Here is a 16326-nt window from a genome sequence, read left to right as displayed (position 1 = left end):
GCCCAAGTACCCATCAATCCAAGAATGGATTAATAAAATGTGGTATATGTATACCATGGAGTACTATTCAGCTCTAAGAAACAATGGTGATATAGCACATCTCATATTTTCCTGGTTAGAGCTTGAACCCATACTATTAAGTGAAGTTTCCCAAGAATGGAAAAACAAGCACCACATAAACTCACCAGCAAATTGGTATTAACTGAACAGCACCTAAGTGGTCACATAGGTACTGCATTAATAGGGTATTGGGCAGGGGGGAGGGGGGGCGGGTATATACATATATAATTAGTGAGACATGCACCATCTGTGAGATGGTCATGCTGGCGACTCAGACTTGTCGGGGGAGGGGGGAAATGGGCATTTATTGAAACCTTAAAATCTGTACCCCCATAATATGCCGAAATAAAAAAGTAAAAAATAAAAAAATAAAAAAAAATTTCAAAAAACCCCCCAAAAACCTCCCAATACCAAATTAAAAAAACAAAAACAAAAACAAAAAACCCATTGACTGGCCAACACTGATACCCAGAGAAGGTCGCGTAGCTTCTAGAACCTGGTACCTTCTTGTCCAGTGCATTTCAGCCTTTGCCCTCAAACCACAAGATACATTGTGTGCTTTCTGTCATAAATGGCTACTTTTATTGGTATTGCCCAGTGCCCTGCAACTGAAACCTCTATTTCCAGAGGTGAAGATTCTGATAGAGAACCTTTTTGAGCAGAGGTAGTTTTGAAGAGCAGGGCCTGAACTTTCATGGACTCTGAGAACCCAAGAGATTGTCTACAAAAATGTGTATATACACATATATATTTCTCAGGGGAAAGTGTTCACAGCTTTCAAAAAGTTTTCAAAGAGATCTTTAATACTCATAAAACTTAAAAACAAAACCAAACCCACAAAAAGCCCACTGGTCCACAAAGCAAATGATAACTATTTAAAACTGACATAAACAGTGCACAGAAATCTGACATTGCAGAGCTGTGTATTAACTATACATACAAACACAAATGAATGGTATGTACTGTGTAGCCCTGGGGAGTGAGAAAAATCTGAGGGGCCATACTACCCAGTGTGATGATCTAGAGCTCTAAAAGCTGGAGCTTTCATAGGTAAGGGGCTTTACTCTCTTTAAGGTTAGACTGATGAAGTGGATGGCTTATTTTTATTAGGCATTATGCTAGGAAGTTTACATATAATCTTTCATTTAATTTTCAGATCCTATGAGGAAGACAGTTTTGTTATTGTTAAGTAGTAAGAATCATAAACAGTTTAAAACTTGTCTGAATGAGTCTGTGACAACTCAATTCCATTATCACATTTCTGAAAATCAGTCAATTGTCAACAGCCTCATTCAGTGACTATACTGCCATAGCTAAAGGTCCACCAATTCCACTTTCCTGCTTCTGAGTCTGCTAGTCTCTGATCTCTACAATTCCCCAAACTCTAAATAAGATAGATCAACAGTCCGCTTTATTCAGAAAGGCTGTGCCTTACAAGCATAGGTCTTCACTCCCCAGCAACAATAAATCCAACTGTTTTAGATATTGAGTAGTGGCCTTTTCCTTGACTAAAGGATTACACAGGGTTACACAGCCCATAAGAAGGAGAGAGGAATGGAATCCACAATGTCTGAATCCACAGCCCAACTAGAGTCACTGTATCTCCCTGAGCAAATACCTTAACATTTGGATTATGATAGAGAAACCTTGGTTCCCCCCCCTTTCTTGACAGTAGGAATGTTATTTTAAATATAACACAGGGTAATTTATTATTGCTCTGTTCTATTTTTATTATTTTTTATGGACACTGTGAATGGCTAAGTCTATATGAATTTAGGCAGTATTATCCATCCACTTCTACAACCAAAAGTATCTATATTTTTAATTGAGACAAATTTAAAATATAACTTCTTAAATGCTAGGCTATGAAGAGTTTCTAGATATGAATCATAGCATATTTTTATACTAATAAGATAAAATATTTTTCTTAAAAATAACCTTAGATTGTTTACAAACACTCTAAAGAGGCAATCCCATGGAACAAAACTTTTCTGTCATTAAATTACCTTTACTGATATATTAATAATTAACTTATCCTGTAATATATCAATGCAGAAAACAAATAAAGTAATTAAGGCAAATAGCCATATAATCCCTAAAAAAACTAAAACTAAAAATAGTGTTTGCCATGGGAATTTAAAGTCCAAAGTTCTCTCTGTAATGACAATATTATGTGCAGTGCTCTCTCTGAATTTCACTGAATTTTAATACAAAGCTGAAAATTCCTGGCCAGCAGCTTGGCCATTTTAAGATCAATAAATCTGGGCAAGCAGTCTATATACATGGCTTGATAATCTTTTTTTTTTTTTTATTGCTTTTTAAAATGTCTCAGTAATTTGGAAGACAGAACGTGAAGAGAGATGAAATCTATTGAGGCTGCAAAACTAGCAGGGCAGATTGTAGGAAGGAGGAGAGCTATTAAATGCAAGCTGTCTGAGAGCAGTGTAAAGAACTCATTGTAGAGAAATAGAAAGTAATGAGTTAGGGAACACCAATTTCTAAAGAAAATGAGTACACCCTTGGTACTCATATGCTACAAGACACTGAAGAGAAGAATAAATGTTTAGTAGAGGATAATACTCTAAACCTTTTAGCACTGTGCTTTAAAAACTACATAGAATTCTAAGATGTCTACTGCTTTCATATACATCAAAAGATGTTATTTAAAAACCAAATAACTGATTTTATTTGGGACAAATGGTAGTTCAGGTCACCTTGCTTTAAAAAAGTTTTCTATTATAGAACCTTCAAGTGAAGGCAAGCAGAATGACACAAAAGCTTTGACTAAAGGCTTTGTTATTCACGAGGATTAAACAAATGAGCAGTAGTGTTTTTTAATGGAGAGAAGATTATGAATAAACTCATAAAAACAGATACAATTCTAAAAGGATCGTGAAGGTTAAAGTATTTAAGGATCTGAGGTGAAATGTTACACATGTGGTAATATTTAGACAAGAAGTATGAAAACAAATGAGGAAAGAGTTTAACATTAGAAAAATGAGATTTTTTTTCTATCATCAGTTTGAGAGTTACCATTCTTTCCTCTCAAGAAAAAGAAGAGATTATCAGTAAAAATGAAGTAATCATTTTTAATCTGAAAAACAAAAACACAACCTGAAAGTAGATATAGCTAGGCATATAAAATGCTATCTATTAGCTCTTTATAAGATACAGCAAATTTATTTTGCATTCTCCCATTTTTTTATAGGCCAAAACCAAATTGCTGGCTGTTAGGTGAAACAGACTTTACAAAGGGTCAAAGGAGGCATGGTTAATCTCCCAGGATATACATTATTACTAGTTTTGATGGAAAACATCAAAGCTGCAACTGCATTCCTATTGGCTAAGCACCTAGTTGAAACTGATGACTCCAGATAACCTATAGTATACAAGTAGCCATGCAGGGAATTCAAAGACTCTACTGCAGTGCTCAGAATGATAAACTATAAAATTTATGAAATTAGCAATGTCTGAAGCTTTTATGGTGGCTGGGATCTTCCCAAGCTACCTGGGCAGACCCATAAACAGAAACCTGAGGCAAGACCTACTAGAAACTAATTAAGGGTTATGTGACCTATCATCACAAGTTCTTTCTCACACACATTTCTGTGACTAGCTTTGAATGATATTAACAATTCTACCAAATCCTGAAAAAACTGTTAAGACTAAAAAAAGATATTGCAAATTTGTAAGAGATGAACCCTGGATGAAACACACAATTACTATATGCTGTAACTATCCATTCATCTTGGAAGTCAGAAAAGATAGCACAGACACCAGGCTCCACAAGATAGGCTCCACACCACAAGGTAGGCTCAACTCTGTTTCCATCACCTATGCTCTCTGCCTAGCCTCCCTTCCTGATTTCACTCCCATCTTGCCCTAGTTTTAGGAAACTAATACATTCTTTATAGTCTGAAAAATAATTAGAAAATTAAAGTTCAAGTAGTAAGGCTAATCCCTTCCTAGAAATAATGCCCTATGGAAGCAAGACTGAGGGGTTTATTCAAGAATATACATTGGTGTTAATTTAATGATAGGAAAAAAAAAAATAGAAATGACCCAATATCCAATAATAAGAGAACAAATGAATTCTAGAAATTAAGTGGTCATTAAAATGCATTTTGAGAGAGTTAGTAGTATGGGAAAATACTCAGGACACACTGTCAAATGAAAAAAATTATAGAAAATCATATTTATAGTATAATACCTATTTTTAAAATATAGGCGACATATTTTTAAACAAAAGGAACTACCAAACAAAGCAAACAAAGAAACTAAGCTGGAGGAGGGAAAAGACTTTGGTCTTCTTCCTCCTTTTAATCTTGTTGGTGTTCTAGAAGATATTATACCCACATCTCAGGAAGTTTGTCTGACAGGTCAACTTACTCACTTGGTAAAATGTTTTAAGATAGTTTTTCCCCCTTAATGTATCTGTAAGTCCGAGATTGCTTAATGCACATTATCTACTGATTTGGTACCTGGAACACTGCACAAAATCTTTTTATTCCTTTTCTAGAAAGGGCATACTAGAGGTTGAAAGTCCAAAATGAGGACAGCTCATTAGTTTGTATGAGCTATTACTTTTGTGCATGCACTAACACATTTACAGCTTTCCCTCTCAATTTCTCTAATAAAGACTTGAACATTAAAAACCTTTCCTAAAACTGTCTTTTCCTTTCTTTTTCTTAAAATAAAAGGCCCTTTCGACACTGCAAACAAAACCATGAAAAGCAAACAATTAAAAAACAAAGTCACTGGACAGTGTCTCTGAAATTAATAGTTCTTAAGTAATCTTTTTAGTGATTAATTATTTAGAAAATGCATTCTCTGTTAAAGTACTAAAGAAAAAATCTTTGGGATGTATCTGTGGTTCAATTTCCTTTGTACAGATTTGCAGGCCACGCCATTACTCATTCCTAGATACTCTTTATTCCTGGATTTTACTCTTGTGCCAATTAGCATTAGGTGTTTTAAGAGAAAACTGAGTTTCCTTCTAATATTTGGAAAACAGTGGTAATAAAAACTCCATCAGTTAGTCTTTTATAATATACAATAAAGTAACAAATTTTGATTTAGTGTAACTTATGCGAAAATATAAAAATTTATTGTATTTTATTTTGGGATAACAAAACAAAATCAGAACATCTGCTGGCATGTTAAATGTCTAATTAAATCCAGCATCGAATGAATTGATTCATTAGCAATAAGCCTGGTTTATTATCTTATTAATACAGATGGTTAATATCAGAAAGGAAAGAATAAAAGAACCTCAAAAAATACAAAAATAATTGCAAAGTGACATGGGCATCAGGAAGAATACTTGAGGCAAAGCACTAATAACTTAGATTTTAAAAGATTAAAACAAAAATCAGTTTGCTAACATGGAAAGGGGGACATTTATAAAGATATGTTTTTTAAAAAATGCTACAAAGGCAAGTTGGTAGCATGGGGGTAAATATATAAATAAAAATATTCTCTGAACCACAGCAAGAATATTTTTTGTGCCAAAATACTAAAATATGGTAATAACAATTTAGAAGTTTATATATAAAAGTTAAATAAGGTTTCCCCATAGATAGCCAGATTTGTTTTTTTACTTCCCATTTGAAGGTTTGCTCATCTTGGCAAACAGCAATCACTCAATAAAAAAGGAAATTTTAGATGAATTATTAAAATTAATAGATAGGAAAAATGATGAAACAGTTCATCTACCCATCAGCTACTTATTCGGTGAACGTAACTTCAAAACAGTAGCACAGCACTATGACTAGTGTTGCCAGATCAAATACAGGATGTCCAGTTAAATTTGAATTTTAAATAAACAATGAATACTTTTTTTTTAGTATGTCACAAATACCACACGGCTGTGGTCCCCAATCCTGGGAACCAGTCTGTGGCCTGTTAGGAACCTGGCCACACAGCAGGAGGTGAGCGGCTGGCAAACCATCAAAGCTTCACCTGTATTTACAGCCACTCTGCATCGCTCACATCACGGCATAAGCTCTGCCTCAGTCAGATCAGTGGAAGCATTAGATTCTCATAGGAGTGTGAACTCTAGTGTAAACTGTGCATGCGAGGGATCTAGGTTATGCACTCCTTATGAGAATCAAACACCTGATGGTCTGAGGTGGAGCTGAGGAGGTGATGCTAGCACTGGGGAGCAGCTGCAAAAACAGATCATCATTAGCAGAGAGGTCTGACTGCACAATAACTGTAATCGCTTGAATCATCCCGCCCCCTGGGGTCCGTGGAAATATTGTCTTCCATGAAACTGGTCCCTGGTGCCAATAAGGTTGGGAACCACAGCTGTATGGTATTGGCTAGTACAAGTATACCCTATGCAGTACTTGAGGCATAGTGTATATTAAAAAAAGTATTTGTAGTTTACCTGAAATTCAAAATAACTTGAAATCATCCTTTATTATCATTTGCTTAATCTGGTAATCCTAACTAGGAATGGAGCAAGAAAGGCTTCTATGTATTCAAATTAGATGCTAAAACTCATGCCCTCACCTCAGAGAGGGCTTTGACTCTCTCAGAGTCTATGAACTGGCAACCCTCATGCCAAATTTACCTAGCTGATATTTTATTTGCTATGCAAAGTAGTTTAACTTCAGTTAGTTACCATAAGGAAAATGGGAAGAGTAGACATGAACAAACAAAACCAGATTCTGGCTTTCAATTAAAAAAATTGGATATTCTGATAATACTGGGAGCACATATCCACTCATCAACAATCTGGATCTTAATGGCTGCCTCCTTAGAGAGGGTAAGTATGTTCACATTTGCCATGATCGATCCTCAGTGCTCCCTATTATTCTAAAATTAGGTTGAAGGTGGTATTAAATCAAAGTGGTCATGATTAGATGAATTCTAATAATACATATTGTTACTAGACTTCATCTAATCCTATTCTGCATCTCATACCCCTCATTTCTGTCACCTGGCAAGTCCCTTTTGAAGGCTCTGAGTTCATGGCATGACTTCTGCTATATACATTCATTTTATACACATTAGAATGTGGAGAGTTGATAAAATGCTGCTAAAATCCATTTCTCCTACCAGTTTTTATGTTTGATGAGGGCAGAAAGCTTGTCCATTTTGTTCATTTTTCTGATTCTAGCACCTAGCACAGTGCCCTGCACACAGTAGATGCTGGGTAAATATCTGGTTGATTAATAAATGAATTGTCACCAGGCAAGGAGAAGCGGAATAACTATGGAAACAAAACTCCTCAAAATAGAGCAATTCAGGAATATTTGGTGTAGAGTTGGTAAGTAAAAATGTGTTATGTTGACAGTCATTAAGACGTGATGTTTTGCATTAAGTGTCCCTTTGAAAAATAACTACTCAAAATAATAATTTTTAGAAATCTGGTAAGCTTTTTATACAAAAAACCATATTGTTTTCTGAGATGTTGACAGATAAATTAAAGGTCATTATAATCCATTACTCCATGAAATAAACCTAGAATTGTTTTGTATTTCTCAATTCTAACCATATTTCCCCAGTATTTTGAATTCTGGATGGATGTAGAAACACAAAGAGAAGAAAGACAGATTTTTCTATATGGTCTGAACAATTCAGTCCAAAAACTACGGTACTAAACTTCTCAAGCACAGAAGCACTCTATCTCATCTCCCAGCTTTAAACTTTACTAATCCTGGAGATTTTCTTAAAAGGCTAACATACCCTTCCTCAAGAGAGAGAGTTTTGTTCTTTCTAGGTCTCTGCTATGTGGTAACTTTAAAGAATTTTTGTTAAATTTTTGTGTATACGACATTTAGGAAATAAATTTGGGGCACAGCAATAGCTGAATTTCAAAGTGACTGACAGCTGAAAGAAAATGACTAAATATTTCATATCAAAATTATTTTGGAAAATCAATGATTTATGGTTGCCATGCCTATGATATGTAAAAACCTCTTATCCATTCATTCAAAAAATATTTATTGAAAACTGGTATGCCAGGCACCAAGCTAAGATAAAGGACTAGAGAGATGAAGACATGAATTCTGATCTCAAAGCATGGAGGGAGACACAAGCCATTAAAATACATGGCATTTATTATAAATAAAGGTATGTGCAGTATCTAGGGTAAACCCAGAGTGAGGAGAGCACCTACCTCTGCCAATCAAAGTGTAAGAAGTCAATTATCTGAAGCAAGACCTTAGGGGAAAATACGTGTATATGAAAGAAGCCGGCTTAGTTGGGGCAAGCAGGGCAGCGGTGAGCACTTCTAGGACCAAGACAGCAACAGTCCAGTCTTCTTCAGATTCTGCCAGACCACAAACAATGCAACTTCCTTAGGCTCTGCTCCAACATCCTAATATATAGATGTTTCAGTTTTTGTGGGACACCAGCAATTTTAAATACCTTAACTTTCAGACTGTCCCTCTCCAGCTCAAATTTCTGCCTGGATTTCCAACTTCTGGGGCTTACCCCACCTCTTTAAACTTCACATGATAAAGTTAACTTTTCCTTTTTTTGCAATTTTCTATTATATCTGCTTCCTATTTTTTATAGTCATGGCCTCCAAACTATCTTTTTTTTTCTTTAAACTGTATGTTTCTGATGTGTTTAAGGATAAAAGGAATGAATTACTAACCACAAACAGAAAAAAACACTATTTAAAAGACTTCTTTTAAAAAGGTGGATATTTATTAGCATCCACATAGCAAAATATACATTTTTCATTTAAGAAACAAAAATAGGAAACAGAAAACAGAAAAAAATACACTTTTATAGTTTGAGTCATTACCTATTACCATAAACTTAATGGCAATAATTTAGTTTTTTCTTATGCTTGTTAACAGCAGATAAGGATGAGGAAACATTTCGACAGCCAACCAGACACTCTCCAATGCCATATTTTATCTTACACAAATTGGTATTCAACCAATATTTCATGCAATAAATTTAGGGGCTATAAAAAACAAACAATAAAATAATTTCTAATCATGTTAGCACAACCCAAGGACACAAACACACAAACTGAATGTGATGTTGTTGCCTACAGGATGTATCTATCTTGTACACTAGTGGTTCTTGAATTTTAGCATGCATCAAATCACCTGGAGGACCCGTTAAAACAGAGTTTGGGCTATATCCTCAGAGCTGCTGATTCAGCAGGTATGGGGTGTGGCATGTGAATTAACAGCTCTAACAAGTTCCCAGGTGATGCTGATGCTGCTGAGGAACCATATTTTGAGAACCACTACTGTACATCAACATGGGGTGTGAATGTGGGGGAGGAGGTGATGTCCCAATTGTGGTTTATTATCTTCTAAAAAGCTTCCCTAAATTAGAGACTCCAATTCCAGGCAGACAGTTTAGGAAGTTAAGTCTTGATAATGGGAGAGATTCCAAAATACTGATTTCTTTTAAGGAAAGAAAATAAGGAATGCAACTGTGTTTCATGGCTATTTTAACAGAGATGCTCTGTGGGAGAGCTTAAGATGTTGCAGTTTCATTAGCATTATCCAGTGTTGCTATGGGGACCAACTGGAGAGGAATCATCAGTATACAAGTGAATGAAAAGAGGGGAATTAATGAATAATAATAATAGAAAAAGAACTTTAACATTTCTGACAAAATAAAGCAAAGTGATATTGCACATTTTCTGGTATTTATATAAATTAAGGTATAAATTCTCCTTTAACTATGAGATATAGTCATATATAGTTATGCATCTTTAGAAGATGCATAATCTCTTTTCAATTCAGGGGGAAAAACAAAAAAATATTTTTAAAAGGATGAGGAGAAAAAGTGGCAGAAACCACATTGTGGGATTTTTATTAAGTACAGTTAGGCATAATGGCCCCAAGGCTGGGGGCTACGTGAAAGGGATGAGCTACCTGCCCAGCTGGATTCAGTTTGGCCTAGTAAGGGGGATAGAAGGCACCAGTAGGTAAAAAATAGACTTCTGGGGATGAGGAAAGGAGGATAGGTAGATGGCCTGCTCGCAGTTTCTCAAATAACATATCTAAGAAGAGCCAGAGAGAAAGAAATAACTTGAGAGGTAGACTAAAAATGGCTGTGGAGACAGTATCATCAGAAATTGCTTTTAATGGCACATGATTGTACGAATCATAGTTTGCTTATGGTTTAGAAAGACAATTATATTAGAATTTTAGACTGAATTTTGGCAAACAAAAACGCTACTATCCATGGAAGTCTCCACATTTTCCATTTCAAATTTCAGTTCTTTAATTTTACAAGAAAATCTAACAGCAAAATCCTAAATTATTATATTTATACAACAAAGGACTAAGTTTTATCATACTTGAAATCTGGTATTGAATGTCTCGCAATACAGCCTTCAAAACAACCCCATTTTGAAGCCTTCTCTGTTATAGTTTCCTCTTTGAAGACTTCAAAATCATATTCACCTTTTCCCTGAGCATTCCTTGTTAAAAATACGTGCCTATCAACTCCATTCACAAGACACCATTTGTCAAACCATACTTCCACTTGCCTGTTTACAGGCCTGCTTCCTCTCTGTGACTTCCTCAAGGACAAAACCACGTTTTATTCATTGTTCCATCCCTAGTAGGTAGCTAGTTCCTGAAACAGTAGGTGCTTAGGAAATACTTTCCTTTATTTGTTTCTCTGTTTACTCACTGACTTTACAAAGCCTGAAATGCTGAATATCTTTAGTGTCTTTTACTGGATCTCATGCTCAGGACTTTAGCTATATCATGTCACTGCACTTTAACACAAAGGTCTACTCACTCTTTCATTTGAGGAGTGCACTTCATTACTACTTTTCAGATAAAAAAACAGAAGCAGGGAGGTATCAAATGTTTTGTCTCAGGTCCAAGGATATCACTGGTAAAGAACATTGCAGGTCCACAAATTCTCAGTTTGTTGATTCTACCCTGACATTTCACGAACTAGAAAAAGTTGTTTTTATCCTAGAAACACTATGAGCATATATGTATAATGTACCTTTTCACTAGAAAAGAGATTTTAAAAGTTTTTCTTCTTTCTTTCTCGGTGGCTCAAGAAAACCATAGCTCTACCCTTGTACTGGACACAGGAATAATATCACCATGCTATCCTGCTCTATTCATTCACTCTTTTAAGGAAATGCTTAAAGAACAGCAGGGCTCTGTGGTGACAAAGGCACCTTATTCTCAGTTCAGTATTCCACTGGGTGGCCTTGTCTTTCTACTCCTTAATTGCAATAAGCTAACCTCTTGCATCTCAAATGTAATTGAAATCTAAAGGAAATAACCAAACCAAGAAACCTCTTATTAATTTTGTATTTCTTAAATAATGGGATAGGAAAAATTTGCTATATATGTAGTTCAGCAAAATGTACCAGTTCATATATCTGTGCATCAATGTACAAAAAGTTATATAAACCCAAGAGGCATGAATGGGATTGAGAAATTAGCTATATGTCCCAAACTCGGGCTAATCTTACAAATTAACTGATTTAACTGGCATTCCTCAAAAATCTATCCTTCTGGTTTGCTGCTGATGCATAAAATATATCTTTATCAATCCATTCCTTCATGTTATGCACCATTGCCTGTTATGAGCTGTCTAAAAACAAGCAATATTAAACTGGGTGCAGTGGCACATGCCTGTAATCCCATCTACTCAGGAGGCTGAGGCAAGAGGATTGTTTGAGACTCTAGTTTGAGACCAGCCTGGGCAATATAACAAGACCCTGTGTCAAAAAAAAATAGAGAGAGAGATTACTTAAAGAGGCAGTACCCTGTGTCACTTAAAACCTCAGTATGAATTTTATAGACCATCTGCAAAATGAATTGAGAATCACCAGAATATACCCCCTTCGCTCGGCACTGAGCTGAGCACAAAGAGGAACAGAAAGATAATCAAATTTCAAAGAGCTTCCTGTGCAATTTGAGACAAAACATATATAGGTAAAATAAAATGGCAAGTAACAATAGTTTATTGAGTGACAAATGATTTGGTATATTATTAGAAAGCAACATTTCTCAAACTGTGTTAAAGTGATGGACTTCTTTTCTAATTCAACTTACACAAAATCTCATTGTATAAAACCTCTATAAGCAGAGACTCCTTGGATAAAGAAGGTAGGGAGTGGCTAAGCATGCCATCTGTTCTGATTGTCCCTCTCCCTCAATGGGGCTCCTTGGGATCTGAGGTATCTGAGATTACAGTTAAAAATTATCAAATTTAAACATTAACATGGGGCAAATTGAGAGAAGGAAAAATTCACTGTGGGTCTGACAAATACAGGAAAGCTCCAAGCACAGATTTTCCTCAAGTTGGCTTTTGAAGGCCGGGTAGGATTTATATGGATGGAAGAGAGGAGGAAACAAGAAATGTAAAGAAAAAGGACATGGGCAATATGAGGGACAGTGAGAAAGGTGGGTAGAAATTAAGCATAAGCTAGAAATGTAGGCAGAAAAGTAGAAAAAAATAGAAGGGCACTAGATTTTCAAAACTTAGGAACTGATGTGATGACAGCAGACTTGAAGAACAGAGGCTAAGAGCAGATGCAAGACAGTTTGGATAGACAATTGATGTTTATTGAGAAGAGAGGAACTTTTCTCCTTGCAATTCACACCAACATTTCCAGCAACACTTCTACCATTTAGGAGGATTGAAAAGGAAGATTTTTTCTTTCTCCCTATATATCCTTTTGCTCACCTCTCCCTATATGAGGAGAAGTTAAAAAAACAAAAGTAAACACTATCACTATGCCCTATCTCCAATTTTCTTCTTTTGGACTACTTCTGCTTAAACACATCATCCAGGTCCCTCTTTCCACTATCAACCAGGTTTTCAGAGCTCTTCTTACACTGCTACCTGGTTTAAGTAGCTAAGCAGACCCTTCTCTTCCTATCCCTGAGAAACGCAAGGGATAGAATGGCTTATTTAACACAGTACAGTCACATCTACCGACACAGTTAAAGAGGGAACACTATATTTTGAGTATTAAAGCCAATATTTTGTTACTCATTTAGTTTATTGCATCTATGTATTTAAAACTCGAAGGGGAAAGAATCAGTAATTAAGTGCCCTCCTCTCAAGAGGGCTTCAGCCCATCCTTTCAAGATAAAATTACTTTAGACAAAAAACTGTGGAGACTCCAAGGCTTTAGTTGGAAGGACTCAAAGCAGCTCAGAACAGTTGAACCTTTGGTGTGTGAATGTTAGGAAGACAGTTTTTGGACTATAACTAGTATTATCTAAGAGTGAGAAAAGAATGTGAAGTCCAGTCTAGATATGCAGAATTTGGGGTTAACAGTACACAACAGATAAGCAAATCAACAGGATGTACAAGATGGAAAAGAAGAGCTGAGAATCCATGGAATGTTAAATAGTCACCAAAAATGACAACTATAATTTTTGAATGTATATCATAATTAACAAAGATATGTGAAATTAAGCTTAAAACAATTAGACTGGGAAACACAATTTATGGAAAGGTCCATTAAAAAATAAATGGATATATCACACATGTTCACATATGTTTATATATATATATATATACACACATAGAAAAGTCTGGAAGAATAGACATTAAAACATTAATAGTGGTTATCTCTAGGTTATAGATTTATAGGGTGACTTTCTTCCCTTTTCCTTTATACTTTTTGCTGTTATAATAATTTTATTTATTGATTTATTTTTAGAAATGTAATATTATAATTGGAAAAAATAAGGCTACTTTGGTTTTTAAAATTTCCTCTATTTTGGTTATTTTGCTATTCTAACTGCTTTTTCCCCTCTTATTTTAGCACTTGTTCCTTCTTCTAACCCTTAAGTAAGTTTCCTATGACTTTAGTGCTTCTGTTTTTCTCCTTATGAGAAAACCATAAAACCAACGAGGCAATTAGAACCCCTTTAGAACTCTTCTGGGTTTAATAGCAAATAAGTCAATTTATATCTGCAGTCAGGACCAAAAAGCACATCCTGAGCCTACCTGCATACATTCTAGTCACCTCAGAAATGTAGCTAAATTTTCTTATTTCCTTACAACCAGCTGCACAGATTCTTGACCTCATACTTTTCATAAAAGATAAATTGTTACCTTACTTCCCAAGCTAGAAATTGAACTGCGACATCATTTGCCTTTTTTACTTGTCCACTGACATCTATTGAGTACCTAAAAAGTATAAGGCACAATTTGAGGCTCTTTTATCCAAGGTTTCACAAAGTCTTATTGTGTTATAATCTCAAAAAATCTTTAATTAAAAAAATAATATATTAAAAAAACATGCATAGAATCATGTAATATGATAGGTGCTCAATGATTCAACATATGTCTACTGGATTTATCACTGTTCTGTTTCCAACTTCACATCTTCATTGCCACATACCAAGATTATTTCCAAAACTTATTAGTTTATTTCCTAGACTCTGGCATTCCCAGCTTGAATTCACCCCATCTTTATGTTACTCTCAGATAAATCTACCTAATACAATTTGCTCATGTCAATCTCCTGGCTCAAAATTGTACAGTCGCACACTACTCCATTACATTCAACCTTTCTTCACCTATTTGAATCTGACTCTACCTTAGCTAACCAACCAAGTTTGTTATGCCTTTCCAATGGTCATTCATTAAATTGGCATTTGCTCAGTGCTCACTGTGTGCCAAGCATTTCGATGGACGTTGAAGATACCAAGGGGAACAAGATAGACAAATCCCTGCTTACACATAAATCTGCTCCTGTCAGTGTCTTCACTACCTATTTCTTCCATACAAATTAATGCTCCACAAAGACTCAAGACTCTGCTTTTGCCAAGTAGCTGTCCTTATTTGTAATGCCTTTCTTTTCCTACGCACCATCCAATTGCAAATGAGACCTAAGTCCTACCTCCTCCAGATCTGACTCTCTTAGGTCCTCAAAGATCTTTCTTTTCATCTTCTATTTTACTTTTGGACTCCTCCTCTTAATACTCTCAATTATAATATCAAGTTTCCTATTAAGCTCTTTGAGGACAGATATAGCCATATACTTACCTTATGATATCAATGTAGTCCATGGATCATTACATATTTGAGAACCACATGGAAGTTCTTTAGTGGGAGCACGGGGGGCAAGGAGGGATGAGAGAAAGCTTTCCCCTCATTCAGCTGTAGGAACAAGCTTATCAAAGAAAGAAGGTGAGTGTCTCAGCTTTGGATGCTCTGACCCTGGCTGTTACAAGATGTCCAATGTTATGGGTTGAATTGTGTCCCCCCCCTCAAAAGATAGGTTGAAGTCCCAACCCATTGTACCTCAGAATGTGACCTTATTTAGAAACAGAGTCTTTACAAAGGTAATCAAGTTATAAAAGGTCATTAGAAGTCATAATCCAGTATGTCTGGTATCCTTATAAAAAGGGAAAATTAAGACACAGAGAAACACACATTGGGAGAAACTATGTCAAGGTGACAGCAGAGATTGGGATGATGTACTACATGGTTGCCAGCAAATCACCAGAAGCCAGGAGAGAGGCATTGAACAGATTCTTTTTCACAGCTCGCAGAAGGAACCAACCCTGCTGACATCTTAATCTCTGACTACAAGAACTTCGAGACAATAAATTTTTGTTGTTCGAGCCACCCAGTTTATGGTCCTCTGCTATGGCAGCCCTACAGAACTTATGTACCCACCACAACAACCATGGAATTGAGCTTCTCCCTTACAATGGCCTGGAAAGGACATCAAATTAGGATCTAAGAGGCAACAACATAGAGCCCAGGTTCTCCCTTACTTCCTTCTCTCTGCTTGCTCTTCTTTCTTTTCTCTTCCTTCCTCTCCGCCCTCCCATCCTGTATGAGAGCCCTAGTAGGGGAGAATGATTACTGCAGCTCAGCCACCAGTCTCTGTCACCTTCACCTAGCTGTACCAGCCCTCAGAGCCTACAGATCAATCTCAAAACAATGCACGTGCTGACCAGTGTCACTGTCTTGGGGTAGGAGTGAAGGGATAACTGAAAAGGAAGAAATGATGACTTGAAGGGCCATGAGCCAAAATGAGCAGAAGAGTAGTCAGTAACAAATTGGAAAGTGAAGAGGAATAAGTTTCTGGAGAGAAGGCTAGAAAAGAATAGACATGAAGAAAAAATAGTTTTGGACGCTGTAAACAAACATTTATTCGAAAGATATATATAATTAGTTCTTTTGTGCCAATAAACTGGGGACTCAAAGTAGAAATAAAAAAAAATAACCCCAAGATTTGTGCTACTTTTCCTAGGTAACAGAGGACAGAACACATTACATTTCCTTTATGAAAATTATTCATAATTGCCTTGTGAATTTTTTGCT

General features: G+C 35.9%; 1 protein-coding gene across 4 annotated transcripts in view; it reads right to left on the bottom strand.

Annotated features, from left to right (window-relative positions):
* Positions 1-16326, bottom strand: part of ZNF277 (zinc finger protein 277) — a 95558-nt gene that overhangs the window by 59263 nt on the left and 19969 nt on the right. Inside the window, exon 1 of one of the 4 annotated variants that reach the window (XM_076006550.1) lies at positions 14101-14175. The exons of the other annotated variants lie outside the window; for them this stretch is intronic. The gene's annotated coding sequence lies outside the window, so the exon portion shown is untranslated. Of the gene's footprint in view, positions 1-14100; positions 14176-16326 lie in introns of those variants that run through there. 4 annotated transcript variants of the gene reach the window in all.

Source organism: Microcebus murinus, chromosome 9, assembly GCF_040939455.1.
Source record: "Microcebus murinus isolate Inina chromosome 9, M.murinus_Inina_mat1.0, whole genome shotgun sequence".
Lineage (NCBI taxonomy): Eukaryota > Metazoa > Chordata > Mammalia > Primates > Cheirogaleidae > Microcebus > Microcebus murinus.
Note: the sequence above shows the minus strand (reverse complement) of the source record. Positions and strands in the feature narration are given on the sequence as shown.